Below are 15,066 nucleotides of genomic sequence, written 5' to 3'. Positions count from 1 at the left end.
GAACAACCACCTCCAAAGCTGCCCACGTCTATCACGTAGCCCTCCAGTCCCCCACGTGCCCGAGGAGAACCGCACTGCCTGTGAGTTTCATTTTATCAGTTCTGCAATCCCACCCGCATTCTTGATCTTTATTATTCTCTATGGTGATGTGATATCTTCATTCCTTTCCTCTATATAAATATCATTTCTGTTTTCTGTATTTACTACTCAAATTGATGCATTACACCACAAGCTGTATATTTATCTTCATTCTGAAGGAGTAATAGATCTTTTTTCTTTTTTTTCATAATTCAGTAATTTGGTTTTCTATACAAAGCAATTCAGGTTTCTATTCCTGAGGGAAAGGAAAAAAAAGAAAAAGAAGAAGAAACAAGCAAACAGTGCTGTCTCAGTTCGGAAAGAGGGGACAAAAAAACCCAGAGAGACACAGTTTGATGCAGCAGCCCTGCGGGTGAGAGAGAGTGCAATTTCAAAGGGACAAATTATCCTCACAGACATCGAGGTCTTTCACACCATTGGAATCTCACACAACCATTATTGGTAGGGCCTGGTTACAGCAAGAAGACAGTTAGCAGGTCTAAACGGGGGGCTGTAAACAAGCCAAGAGTCTTCTCTTCCAGATGCTCATGGAAGCCAGAAGGAAAAAGGCTGCCTGGAATTTGTATCAAGAGTTGGAGGGCACCCAACAGTGAAGGGGACAAGTGCACACGGGAGACCGGGAGGGAATCATCACTCTGCTGGCAGCCGGTTGAGGTGAATCCTAACTTTTCTCCACTTGCGGTTAGTGGAATTGAATTTCGGTCAGAGCCAAGCAATTATCATGGGAAACTAATGAGTTTGCTGTGTAGACTGCCAGAGAGGCAGCAGAGCAGAGTGGCTTTATATTCAGGCTCTGAACCCAGACACTGGGCACAGATCTGGGGCTGCCACTCTGCAGGCTCTGAACTCAGAAAACTCTGGGCTCATGTTAGAAGCTGCTGCCCTGCACCTGCATGCCACTGATGAGACACTTCTCTGAGCCCCAGTTTCCACAGGTATAAAACAGAAATGAGTTGCTCTACATCAAATCCTCAGCATAGGGCTGAGCCTATGAGCTGAGGGGCCCTGTTTAGGATCACTTAACTTCATCACCATCCTGAGAACCCCAGAATACCAAGCTCTGCAAGTTATTCTCATTCAACATGAGAGTAAACTGAGGCCTGAGATAGTGACAAACCTTGTAAAAGATGATCTGTGATCGGTACCATCTCACACACTCCTTTGAAACGTGACTTTGCCCCTTCTCTATCAAGTGAGTTGATCTGTACCAAATCGTCAGCATAGGGCCTGCCATATGGTAAACACTGAGTATATACTAGCAATTTTTCATAGTTGTCTTACAGAAGAAAACTTACTTTGTATCTCATTTCATTAACAGCAACCAATACAACCATCTTAAAAATGTCATGCCCATCCTATGAATCTAACTGCAGTTGACTTCGTGCCCCACAGGCTACACCCATCATTATTTCTGTACTAGGTGAAGGTGCTGTAAGGCAAGGCCCTTAAGATTCTCACCAGCCTTTTAGAGTGGGCACTGTCTGAAATTTTTCTGAACTTTGAACAAACTGTCTTACAGCCACTCCCTTGATTTGGTCCTATCCTAAGGCCATGTCTTAGTTTGAGAATCTTTTAACACACTGGAGATGAAGTGTTAACAATTTTATTTTCAACCGAGCATATGCTAGGCCTTCTGTATCTTCTGTAAATTCTGCTTTAAAACAAAACATTTTATTTCTTAGTTTCTCTCTCTCTCCTCCTATATCTTATCATATGCAGACATAATTAATTGATCAAAGCAACTTGACTAAAGTTGATTAAAGCAACATTGCAGTTAAAACTTTCTCAGCCAGCCTTTCAAGTACACAGGGTACATTTTCTCTCTCCCAAGATAACCATTTTCTCTCCCCAAGGTAATCCTTCCTCTACCAGGTAGCATGGATTGCCCTTTCTCCAGCCTCCAACCACTCCTCCAGCATCCACTGACAGTAACCTCGCTACAGCCTTCACCCTTGGGAATCTTTAAATGGGATGGCCGTGCATGGTCAGGGCGGGTGCACAGGGAGGAGCTCATTAGCCTGCAGGCAGAGGCTGCCCTTGGGCTTCCTGCCTGGGGAAGTTCCCTGCCCCGTATGAAGGCTTGCTACTAAAGCCAGAAGACAATCTCAATTGGGCCTGAGACCCCAGAAAAACGGTTCCCATCAAAGTCCTGACAATGGTGCCTTGTCCTTTCATGGACACTAAGTGACTTCCAACTTTAAAAGGACAAAGTATGCCTGGAATACTCAGACGCCGCCAGTCCCCGGCATGCAGGCAGTCAAAGCTGGTTAATTCACAGCCATTGTTTAGAACATCATCGGCTGCACGTCTTACAGAATGTCTTCAAAAATCAGTTTCCACCTGAACCTGGCATTTGAACCCAGTAGCCCCTAGACAGTCTAGTAAACTGAGTGAAGGTGAACAGATTCCGAAGCAGCACTATGTGTTGTAAATTTTGGTTGTGGCTGCAGCCCATTGTCTTTCAGTTAGCGATTGTCCCAACGTAGGGGCTTAAAACTCCAGTCATTTATTCTTTCTCATGCTTCTTCATGATATCACAGAATCACAAGGAGCTCGCTTGTGTCATACCTTTGCTGATTTCTCCTGGGTTCCCGTGTGGTTGCATCCACTGGAGGACTGGCTGGCTGGGAGGTCACAGATTCAAAGATGCTTCACTCACACATCTGGCAGTTCTTGTGGTCTAGCGGTTGGGGTGCCTCTGTGCTCTCTGTGGTTTCCTGTCTCCCAAGACCGGGCTTTCTCATAGCATAGTGACCTCAGTGTCCCAGAAGAATGAAGACAGACCCACAAGGCCTGGTTTTAAGATCCAGCTTTGAGAGTTCTCAGTGTCATCTCCATATTTCTTTCTCGTTAACTGTTTTCTTTTGAGACAGGATCTCACTCTGTCACCCAGGCTGGAGTGCAGTGGCACAATCACAGCTCTCTGCAGCCACGAACTCCTGGCTCAAGCCATCCTCTTGCCTCAGGGTCCCAATAACTGGGACTCAAGGCATGCGCCACCATGCCTGGCTAATTTTTCTTTCTTTCTTTTTTTTGTAGAAATAGGGTCTTGCTATCTTGCCCAAGCTAGTCTTGGACTTCTGGCCTCAAGCAAAACTCCCACCTCTGCCTCCTAAAGTGCTGTGATTACAGTGATGAACCACCAAACCAACCAAAGTAAACCACAGGACCATTCCAGATTCCAGGGGAGAGAAAACAGACTTCACCTCTTAATGGAAGGAGGGCCAAAGTCACATTTCAAAGCAGTGTGTGAGATGGTACCGATGGCAGATCATCTTCCACAAGATTTGTCACTATCTCAGGCCTTAGTTTATTCTCATGAGGAATGATAATTTGCATAATTTGCAATTCTGTGGTTCTCAGGATGATGATGAAATTAAGTGATCATAAACAAGGCCCCTCAATAATTCACTTTTCCTCCGTATAGAAGTAGCAATCTACCTCCTACAGCCTGGTTCTTTCTTAAAAAAATTCTCGGCTAGGCATAGTGGTTCATACCTGTAATCGCTGCATGTTGGAAGGGCAAGACGGGTGGATCACGAGGTCAGGAGTTTTAGACCAGCCTGGCCAACATGGTAAAACCCTGTCTCTACTTAAAGATACAAAAAATTAGCCGTGTGTGGTGGTGGGCGCCTGTAGTCCCAGCTACTCGGTAGGCTGAGGCAGCAGAATCTCTTGAACTTGAGAGGCGGAGGTTGCAGTGGGCTGATATGGCACCATTGAACTCCAGCCTGGGCAACAGGGCAAGACTCTGCCTACAAAAAAAAGAAAATCCTCTAACAAGTCTTACCTGATGAAAGTTATTTCGTCTTCTCGGCCCTACCTGTCTATCACTCAATCTTCTCCATGCAGTGCCCCTAGGAAAAGGTATCAGGACTCTAAAAGGAACATATCAAGGTGTTTCTAAATGCATGAAAATTTTGAGACCATGGGCTTGATGCCATCCTCTGCTGTTCACTGGCCAAATGACATTGAGCAAGTTACTATCTGAGTCCCAATTTTCTTGTGATAGCAATAAAATATTATTCCAGGAATCAACTATGACTTTAATGAGATGGTATTTTTTAAAATGCGTTGTGTAAACTCTAAAGGGTTTATATTAACATCACATAACTCTATTGTTGTGATGATTAATTGTATAGGAATTACTACTTTGTAGCGTGAGGGTCTGAACTAGGGCCACTGTTTTTGGCATGGCCTTCACTTAGAGGCCAGTATTTATCTACTGACAAAAAATAAATACTTATGCCAGACACTATGGCTCACGCCTGTAATCCCAGCACTTCGATAGGCCGGGGTGGCAGATCACGAGGTCAGGAGTTGGAGACCAGCCTGGCCAACATGGTGAAACACTGTCTCTACAAAAAATACAAAAATTAGCCTGGCACAGTGGTGGGCACCTGTAATCTCTGCTACTTAGGAGGCTGAGGCAGGGGAATTACTTGAAACTGGGGAGAGGAGGTTACAGTGAGCCAAGATCATGCCAGTGCACAAAAATAAATAAATAGAATGTAAACAAACATTTATTTGATGAACGCCATAGTATGGAGCATTTTGTCAGTGTTTGTTAATGGGGCAGTATCTGTCTCAACTTGGCCTTTGTTTCCAGAGATTTCACACACAGGTTGAATCAGAGATGCTGCCAGGTGGCTCCATGGAGCAAACTGCTTCTCTAGCTCAGCTCTGAGCAATGCCTGAGGGCTGCAACCAGGCGCTCCTGGGCCCAGGTGAATCCTTTGCAGGAAGGAGGAGGAGCAGAGAAGGGGATCATGAACCACATACTCAAAGGCAGCTCCAGGCAAGAAACTTTAGCTTCCCACTTACTAGAAGATCATGGTGCCCATTATCAGGACTCAGAATAAGCATCAGACTTGGGGAGTAAGATCTGAGTGTAAGCACCCTTAGGAGGCTGGTGCCAGGAAGGATACTGAGGGTCCTTCAGTGGGGGTCAGGGGCATGGCTCTTACAGGACTGAGAGCTCGGTGTTTGCACCTGGTTACACCTCCCCGCTTCCTGGTCATCAATAAAAGGGGCCCCATTCACCAAAGCTCACAAAGCAGGGAGAATCACACATCTTCACTTGATTAAAAAGTAGTTTTTAAGTTTTTGGTCTATGTTTATGCATACATGTTGGAGGTTTGGCAGACACTGGGGAAGATATTAAACTCAATAATATAATATAGGCTCTGCACATTGGAGAAACAGTCACAGTTTCCTCTGTGGTTCTACAATAGTGTGAATTCCAAATCATTCATTCATTCCTTTAAACAATATTGAGTGTATTTGAGATCATTCATTCATTCATTCAAACACTATCTACTGGGCATATTCCACCTCATCCAGTAAATAAATATTATTTGAATCTATGAAGGAGTGAGCTGGGATATGCTTAATAAATAAATAGTATTTATATATACTAAATAGTATTTATTAAGCATGTCCCAGCTCATTCATTGATTCAAATAATATTTACTGAGTGTATTTCAGCTAATTCATTCATTCATTCATTCAAACACTGCCTACTGACCATATCCCACCTCATTCATTCATTCATTCAAACAATATTTATTGAGGGCATTCCAGCCCATTCATTCATTCATCCAACCAAACAGCATTTAGTGGGCATGTGTGTAGTCACTGGGAATACTAAAGTAAATCCGTCAGGCACCCCCACTGCCTCATGGTGCTTCCATTCCCAAGGACCCAGACGACAAACAGACGATGGAGCAAGTGCTGAATACATCATCGTAAACAGCAGTCAGCACTCCGGCGGGAATCAACTGAGAATGAGATACAGGATGTGCAGGGTGATATGGGGAGGGCTCTGAATTGCTCTCTCCAGAGGAGGAAAACTTGCAGACTGCCAGACACACATGCAAGGAGAAAGAGAAAAGTGATTCCTGCAGAGTCAGCTTCAGGAGGCAGAGAGAGGGGAGGCCAGAGCCCATGAGCAGCACAGGAATTTCCTCTGCTTCTGTGATGTCGAGGCCCTCTATGATCCAGCCCCCCACTCCACCCACTCCAGGGGCCTTCCTCCACTGTACCCCAACACCATGCTCAGCTCTAGCCACTAGATATGCTGGCAGTCCCCGCACCCCTTTCCTCACTGCCCCAGGGCCTTTGACTCTGCAGTTTGCCCTGAGTAGTACCATCCTAGCATTCCCACCCTATAAATCCAACACTCAGGCCTCTTTCCCTTCCAGGTACCAACCAGACTGATCTTGCTTAGCTTCTGAGATCAGACAATAATAGGCAAGTTCAGGTGTTGTGTATGTCTGTAGACACATTCAGGCCTCTTCTGAAGCTCATGCAAAGGCCTGTTTTTCAACAGCTCCAAGCCTTACCTTCACACTCTGACTAGAAGCAATCTTGCCCTCTTGTAGGTTGATGTGTAAATATGTACACTCATATATACATACACACATGCATGTGTATGTACACGTACATGCATATGTACAATCAACTCTTCAATAACATAGATTTGAACTATGCAGGCCCACTTACACACAGATTGTTTCAAATAAATATCCTAGTTAATTTTTTGGAAATTTGCAACAATTTGTGAAAACCTGCAGACAAACGCATAGCCTAAAAATATCAAATTAAAAATAAAAAATAGGTATGCTGTGAAGGCAGAAAATATTTGCAGATCTAGTATAATTATCTTTTTTGAGTTGGAGTCTCTCTTTGTCACTCAGGCTGGAGTGCAGTGATGTGATCTTGGCTCACTGCAACCTCTGCCTCCTGGGTTCAACTGATTCTCCTCCCTCAGCCTCCCGAGTAGCTGGGATTACAGGCACATGCCACCATACCCGGCTAATTTTTTGTATTTTTGTAGAGACAGGGTTTTACCATGTTGGCCAGGCTGGTCTCGAACTCCTGATCTCAGATAATCCACCTATCTTGGCCTCCTGAAGTGCTGGGATTAAAGGCATGAGCTACCGTGCCTAGCCTAGTGTATTTACCTTTACACTGACGTTATTGGTAAGGCTTACAGTCAACAGTGTGTGTATTTGTCTGTTTTGGCACTGCTATAAAGAACTACCTGAGACTGGGTAATTCATAAAGAAAAAAGGTTTAATTGGCTCATAGTTCTGCAGGCTGTACAAGAAGCATGACTTTGGAGAGCTTCAGGAAACTTACAATCATGCTGGAAGGTGAAGAGGAAGCAGGCGTTTCCTAGATGTCCAGAGCAGGAAGAAGAGAGAGAAGGCAGGGGTGCCACACACTTTTAACCAACCAGATCTCAGGACAAGTCACTCACTATCAGGAGAATGGTACCAAAGAGGAAATATGCCCTCATGAGCCAGTCACCTCCCACCAGGCCCCACCTCCAACACGGGATTACCTTTGGGCAAGGACACAGACCCAAATCCTATCAGTAGGCTATTAGCAAAGTGTTGGGTGGGGGTGAGAGGGTTCAAATGTTTTTGACTTCGTGGGGCTCCCATGCCAATTCCTTCCTGCATTGTTTAACAACAATGGGAGTCAACTATAGGCTAGGTGTGGTGGCTCATGCCTACAATCCCAGCAATTTGGGAGGCCGAGGCGGGCAGATCATTCGAGGTCAGGTGTTTCAGACCAGCCTGGCCACATGGCAAAACCTCGTCTCTATTAAAAATGCAAAAAATTAGCCACGGGTGGTGGCACGCACCTGTAGTCCCAGCTCCTCTAGAGGCTGAGGCGTGAAAATGGCTTGAACTCGGGAGACAGAAGTTGCAGTGAGCCGAGATCATGCCACTGAACTCCAGCCTGGGTGATGGAGCAAGACTCTGTGTCAAAGGAAAAAAAAAAAAAAGAGCCAACTATATAAGTCTGTCTCTAAATTATATTATTTATTATACTTTAAGTTCTGGGGTACATGTACAGAACATGCAGGTTTGTTACATAGGTATACATGTGCCATGGTGGTTTGCTGCATCCACCACCGCGTCATCTACATTAGGTATTTTTCCTAATGCTATCCCTCCCCTATCCCCCCAACCCCTGCTATCACTCCGCCAGTCCCCCATCCCCTATAGGCCCTGGTGTGTAATGGTCCCCGCTCTGTGTCCATGTGTTCTCATTATTCCACACCCACTTATGAGTGAGAACATGCGGTGTTTTGTTTTCTGTTCTTGTGTCACTTTGCTGAGAATGATTGTTTCCAGCATACGTATTTTGAAGCCAAAGAAACTTTAAGAATCATGTATTTCAACCTCCTCCTTTTAGAGATCAGGGGTTTAGTCCTAAAGCTTTAGGAGACTTACTGAAGGTCACATCACTGAGATTTGACCCCAACAGGACACCTGCCCTTTGATCCCTCAGGATGCCCCTAGAAGTGAGTGTTACGGGACTTAAATGACTTGTGTTTGCAAGAACCACATGTTCAATTCAGGTCCCAGATGCCTCAATACTCACTCCAAGGAGGGATGCCCTCTCAAAGCTTTTCTTCCCCTCCTCTCACGTTCACACCTGCTGCCAGAACACCAGTGTAACCACGTTGGTTTATACGTCCTTGTATCCCCACAGTACTTAGAAATGGAAGTTGCTCAATAAATGTTTGCAAATAAATGAACGGTTGAGAGGGACACGAATAACGGGACTTCACAGGGCGGTCTGGAGGGAATAAAGATTTACCTAACAATTTATGTTGCTCTTGACATGGCACGCTTTTTCCCTTGCCCAGGAGGCCGATAGCACAAATACATGCCTTGCCATGAAAAATTCACAACTGCGCATTAGTCAGATACCCTGGTGACATGACTTGCAAACTGGAAAGCCAAGGTCACAGCCAGAGCAGCTGTAAATCAAATGTGTCTTAAACATAGCATCCTCCCGTTGGGAAATCTGACCCATTTACTGTTTCCTCAAGGGGAGAGGCTACTTAGCACACCTCCCACTTAAGGAGAGAAAACGCCTGACACTCAATGTGTCTGAAGCCACCCTGCCGCCTTGACCGCCAGCCCCAAAGCCTCCACCTCCCCTGCTCCCAAGGCAGACCTTGTCATCCACACTAAGTACATTAGGCAATTGCAGAAGGAGATATAAAAAAGCTTTAGAACTGCATTTCCCAAACTGTTCCACGTGGTATTTCCAGAGGTTTGACAAATATATGTGCTCCATGGTCAAACAGTTGGGGAAAGCCATGTGTCCTCTATGCTATTCTTGAGGGTTTCATAAAGCATCTCTAAAAATTCCTGCAGGAAAGAAGCCTGTTTGATTTTGCTTAACCCAGGGTTTCCCCAGCATTTTGAGAAGAAACCCTTTTAACCCAGGCAACAGCAGCTCTGTGGCACTTTTGGCTCTGTGGTTATTGCTATTTATAACTATAGATGCTATTCAGGGTCCCTACGCCAACCTGCCTTCACAATTCCTGGGGTCCTTAAGAGAGAGAAGATTCACAAGAGAGCATCACCAGCATGGGAGAGCATTGACTCAGCTTTACCTGGCCACAGTGTCCAGGAGAAAATGTGCATCCGGCCTTCTTGTTTACTCAGGTCCTCGGGTGCCTGCCCAGTGCCCCCAGGACTCAGGGTCTGTCAAGGAAAAACCAAATCTGGACTTAGCAAGAAAAGACTTCTGTTCAAAAGAATTATTGTGCAGTGTGTGTCGGGCAGGAGGCCTGCAATGGGGGCAAGAGACTATTCCACTAGGAAAAGGAGGACAATGACAATAGGTTTAGGGAGACTGCTGCAACAGCAAGAGCACTCTCACCCTAAAATCCACATAGCTCCAGAGTTAGGCTACAGGCAACTACAAATGCTGGCCAGGATGTGGAGAAAAAGAAACACCCGCTTCTCATGGGAATGTAAATTAGTACAATCACTGCGGAGGACAGTTTGGAGGTTCAAACTGATCTCCCACAGGATCCAGCAGTTCCACTGCCAGATACATACCCGAAAGAAAGGGAATCAGTGTATGGAAGAGACAGCTACACTTTTTTGTTTATCGCAGTTATTACTGCCAATAGCCAAGATGGGGAAGCAACCTAAATGCCCATCAACAAACGAATGGATAAAGAAAATGTGGTACCTATACATAACGGAATACTATTCAGCCATAAAAAAGAGTGAGATCCTGGTATTCGGAACAACACAGATGAACTGGAGGTCATTATGTTGAGTGAAATAAACCAGGCACTGAAAGACAAACTTTGCATGTTCTTATTTGTGAGAGCTAAAAATTAAAACAACTGAACTTATGGAAAGAGAGTAGAAGGATAGTTAGCAGAGACTGAGAAAGCTAGTTGGGGGGCGTGTTGAAGGAGTTAATGAGTATAAAGATATAGTTAAATAGGCCAGGCACGGTGGCTCACAACGTGACCTCCTGTAATCCCGGCCATTTGGGAGGCTGAGGCAGGCAGATCACCTGAGGTTGGGAGTTCCAGACCAGCCTGACCAACATGGAAAAATCCCTTCTCTACTGAAAATACAAAATTAGCCGGACATGGTGGCGCATCCCTGTAATCCCAGCTACTTGGGAGGCTGAGGCAGCAGAATCACTTCAACCAGGGAGGTGGAGACTGTGGTGAGCCAAGATCGCGCCATTGCACTCCAGCCTGGACAACAAGAGAAGAACTGTCTCAACACACACACACACACACACACACACACACACACTCTTAAATAAAATGAATAAGACCTACTATTTGACAGCATTGTTGACTACAGTCAACAAAACTTTTTCTACATCTTTGAATAACAGAGTATAACTGATTTGTTTGTAATATAAAGGAAGGATAAATGCTTGAAGTGATGGATACCCCCTTTACCCTGATGTGATTATTAGGCATTGTATGTCTGTACCAAAATACTTCATGTCCCCCATTCAACATATACACCTACTAAGTTCCTATAAAAATTTTTAAGGCCGGGCATGGTGGCTCATGCCTGTAATCCCAGCATTTTGGGAAGCCAAGGCTGGCAGATCACCTGAGGTCAGGAGTTTGAAACCAGCCTGGTCAACATGGTGAAACCCTGTCTCTACTAAAAATACAAAAATTAGCCAGGCGTGGTGGTGGGTGCCTATAATCCCAGCTACTCGGGAGACTGAGATAGGAGAATCACTTGAACCCAGGAGGCAGAGGTTGCAGTGAGCCAAGATCGCACCATTTCACTCCAGCCTCAGTGACAGAGTGAGGCTCCGTCTCAAAAAAAAGAAAAAGAAAATTTTAAAAAGGGTCTCCTTTTACAGAGAAAGATAAGCAAAGCTAGAGAAAAGTAGGAGTGGGGAAGTGGGATGGAAGAATAACATAATTAGATAATGGATCCAAGCATATTTCATCCTGAAGCCAGCCTGTTCTCAGGAGTGTATGCTAGCTCAGGCTGAGGGCTGGCCAGAGATCAGGGGCACCTTTAAGAAGGGAACCATGCAGCAAGGATGACAAAGGAAAATGGAATAGGCTTCCAGGTAGCCCAGAACTACTGCCTCCATGCTTCTATTTCTTTAGAAAAATAAATAAATACACTGCTGTGTCGCTCAGCAGTTGTACTTCCAGTCTCTACTGGATGTGCCCCATGCAGTTCTTGATACCCAGGCAAGTGGAAACAGAAATGGTGGAAACTGGGAATACGAAAAGGACTTTCTGCTCTTTTTTTTTTTTTTTCCTTTTTTGAGACAGTGTCTTGCTCTGTCACCCAGGCTGGAGTACAGTGGCGCAATCTCGCCTCACCACAACCTCCACCTCCTGAGTTCAACCGATTCTCCTGCCTCAGCCTTCTGAGTAGCTGGGATTACAGGCACACATGCCACTGCATCTGGCTAATGTTTTTGTATTTTTAGTAGAGACAGGGTTTCACCATATTGGGCAGGCTGGTCTTGAACTCCTGACCTCAAGTGATCTGCCTGCCTCAGCCTCCCAAAGTGCTGGGATTACAGGCAAGAGCCACTGCGCCCAGCGAACCTTCTGTTATTATCCTCTGAAAACCTACCCTTGTGCTCCAAGGCCAAGCTCACTAAGTATAATACTTTCTAGACATAAATTCTACCACGAACTCCCCCTACAGACCTGTGTCATGGTCCACAGGGTCCACAGGCAAGGCTGGGTGCTGAAATGTCCTTCAAACTCCTTTTCCTAAAAGGTGAGGATAGAGTGTGACAGCTGCGGGTGTGAGCCAAATGGTCCCAAGGGCTTTGCCTTGCTGATACCACTAAGTGCCAAGTTCTCAGAGATGTGCTGCTTGCAGCTACTGCTCCTGGGGAAAACAAAGAGAAATTCAGAAAAGCAGAAGGCACTTAACTGAAATTCACTCACCCAGGAAGAAAATGATGGAATTTAGCCAGGCACAGTGGCTCACACCTGTAATCCCAGCACCTTGGGAGGCCGAGGCGGGCAGATCACTTGAAATCAGGAGTTCAAGACCAGCCTGGCCAACACGGTAAAACCCCATCTCTACTAAAAATACAAAAACTCAAGTTCAAGTGTACTCCAGTATGGGTGACAGAGGAAGACTCGGGGAGGGGAGAGGAGGGGAGAGGAGGGGAGGGGAGGGGAGGGGAGGGGAGGGGAGGGGGAAGGGGGAAGGGGGAAGGGAGGGGAGGAAGGGGAGGGGAGGGGAGAACTCCTCTATAGGGCCAACTTCCAATACAAACAGGTGAGATGAGAGTCATTCTTAGCCCACTTGGCTGCCTGCCCCCAGCCTCCCAGCTGAAGGAACAGGGAGAGGAACTGTGAAAAGATGTGGTGTGAGCAACTTCTGTGGAACTGGAGCCTATATGATGGAGAGGTTGTGTTCTAAGCCTGCTCTGCCCTGCCAGTCATTCAGTGAGCAAGGTAGCCCAATGTGATGGTTAAGACCAAGGTCCCTGAGCTCTGCATCTGACTCATCATTCCACCTGTGTCAGTTTGGATGAGTTACACTTAACCCTCTGTGTACCGTGCACATGATCTGCAAAGTAAGGATGATAGTGTATTAATCTCATATTGTGAGAGGAAAAGAGTTATTTAATAGAGGACATTAAGAGCAGCGTCTGGCACATAGGAAGTCCTCAATAAATGCTGATCGTTATTATTCAGAGACATGTCTTACTGACCTCTTTAATTGGCACATCAAAACTTATTTGCTGGCCGGGCGCGGTGGCTCAAGCCTGTAATCCCAGCACTTTGGGAGGCCGAGGCGAGTGGACCACGAGATCGAGACCATCCTGGTCAACACGGTGAAACCCCGTCTCTACTAAAAAAAAAAACACAAAAAATTAGCTGGGCACGGTGGCATGTGCCTGTAATCCCAGCTACTCAGGAGGCTGAGGCAGAAGAATTGCCTGAACCCAAGAGGCGGAGGTTGCGGTGAGCCGAGATTGCACCATTGCACTCCCGCCTGGGTAACAAGAGCGAAACTCCGTCTCAAAAAAAAAAACACAAAACTTATTTGCTTCTCCTGATTAAAAGAATCATAAGAAAATCAAAAGGCATCAAATTCTCATGTGTCATTGCTGGAAACTCTCTGGATACATTGCTTAGGGTTAGTCTACGAGCCTTGGTTTTCTTACCTGCAAACTCTCTGGATACATTGCTTAGGGTTAGTCTATGAGCCTTGGTTTTCTTACCTGCACAACAAAAAGGCTGACCTAGATCATTACCACACGGAAACTTCTGAGCTTAAAACTTCTTATAGTTGCTCCATTTTATCATAACCAGGGATGGGAGAGAAAAGGCCAGAGTGTGCACACAAATGCTCTACCTGGCTCCTTCACAACAGATTCTGCACCTGCTGTGTTCTCCCAGGTGCACAAGAAAATGATAGTTCACAAAAGAAAGGAAGGGAACTTGCTAGAAGAATCTGGCAACACACACGCACACTTCCGTGTGAGCCCTGCATAAACTCCTTTCCTTCAATGTTAAGCATGATGGGGGCAGAAGTCATGTCTGGTTTGTTTGTTAGCACCAGAGCGTGGCACAAGGCCTGGAATTGCATAGATGCTCAGTAAATATTTACTGAGTAAATGAGGCAGAGGCGGTACAGTTTACAAAACTCCATCACTCTGCAGGTCTAAGAGCTCCAAGAGGTTATGTGGTCCTGTTTGTTGTCACTACCTTTCCAGATCCACCCGGTAGATTCTATACAGCCTCTCTTCTTTGGGGACAGTCTTCGTGAACAGTTAGGCAGCATGGGAGACCAGAAGCAGCACTGGATGCACGTTCAGGTTTCCAGATTTCCAGTCTCTGTTACAGTGGGTAGATAGTCAGGGAAGGAGAGGGCTCTCCCAAACCCACCAGGAATGGCAGGCAGCCATCAGGTGATGGTCAGGCAGCTGTTAACAGGCTCCCTAAAATAATAATTGGTAGCAGCTGGCACCAGGAAAAGGCAGCCTCCCAGTAGACAGAAACACCTGACACTGATTAACAGCTTCCTGAAAACATCTCAGGAGTTGGGCCAGTGGACTCATGAGTGCATATTAAGAGGCAAAATGAGTGGGGCACGGTGGCTCACACCCGTAACCCCAGCACTTTGGGAGGCCGAGGTGGGCGGCTAAGGTCAGGAGTTCGAGAACAGCCTGACCGACATGGTGAAACCCCGTCTCTACTAAAAGTACAAAAATTAGCCAGGTGTGGCGTTGCGTGTCTGTAATTCCTGCTACTGGGGAGGCTGAGGTAAGGATCACCGGAACCCGGGAGGCAGAGTTTTCCGTAGGCCGAGGGCGCACCATTGCACTCCAGCCTGTTTAACAAGAGCAAATACTCTGTCTCAAAAAAAAAAAAAAAAGAGGCAAAAAGACAGTTTACCTGGTTTACGACCGCCTAGGAACCTTCGAGCAAAAAGGGCAGAACGCCTCCAGTGAGCATGCGTACAACTCCCGTCAACACACTGCGCATGCTCACTCCCATTCGCTAACAGGCCACGCCGCATGCGCACAGCCCACCCCAGGGGAGGAGGGCCAAGACTCTGGCAGTGTGCCAATGCATAAAACCCTAAGTCAAAGGTCAAACAGGGCAGTTGACCTTTGAAGCTGTCCACCTGGCCCTCTTCCAAGTGTACTATTTGCCTT

At 46.1% G+C, this 15,066-nt stretch overlaps 1 protein-coding gene across 9 annotated transcripts in view; it reads right to left on the bottom strand.

Annotated features, from left to right (window-relative positions):
* LOC108588901 (uncharacterized) overlaps positions 1–15,066 on the bottom strand; it is a 903,226-nt gene that overhangs the window by 786,591 nt on the left and 101,569 nt on the right. Inside the window, exons 1-5 of one of the 9 annotated variants that reach the window (XR_013528669.1) lie at positions 14,804–14,876; positions 14,114–14,242; positions 13,114–13,253; positions 12,089–12,275; positions 9,527–9,617 (exon numbers count right to left, since the gene is read on the bottom strand). The exons of 1 other annotated variant lie outside the window; for it this stretch is intronic. The gene's annotated coding sequence lies outside the window, so the exon portion shown is untranslated. Of the gene's footprint in view, positions 1–7,753; positions 7,872–8,499; positions 9,618–12,088; positions 12,276–13,113; positions 13,254–14,113; positions 14,877–15,066 lie in introns of those variants that run through there. 7 more of the 9 variants (XR_013528668.1, XR_013528667.1, XR_013528665.1 and 4 more) reach the window with 7 other exon arrangements.

Source organism: Callithrix jacchus, chromosome 2 (genome assembly GCF_049354715.1).
Source record: "Callithrix jacchus isolate 240 chromosome 2, calJac240_pri, whole genome shotgun sequence".
NCBI classification, from domain to species: domain Eukaryota; kingdom Metazoa; phylum Chordata; class Mammalia; order Primates; family Cebidae; genus Callithrix; species Callithrix jacchus.
Note: the sequence above shows the minus strand (reverse complement) of the source record. Positions and strands in the feature narration are given on the sequence as shown.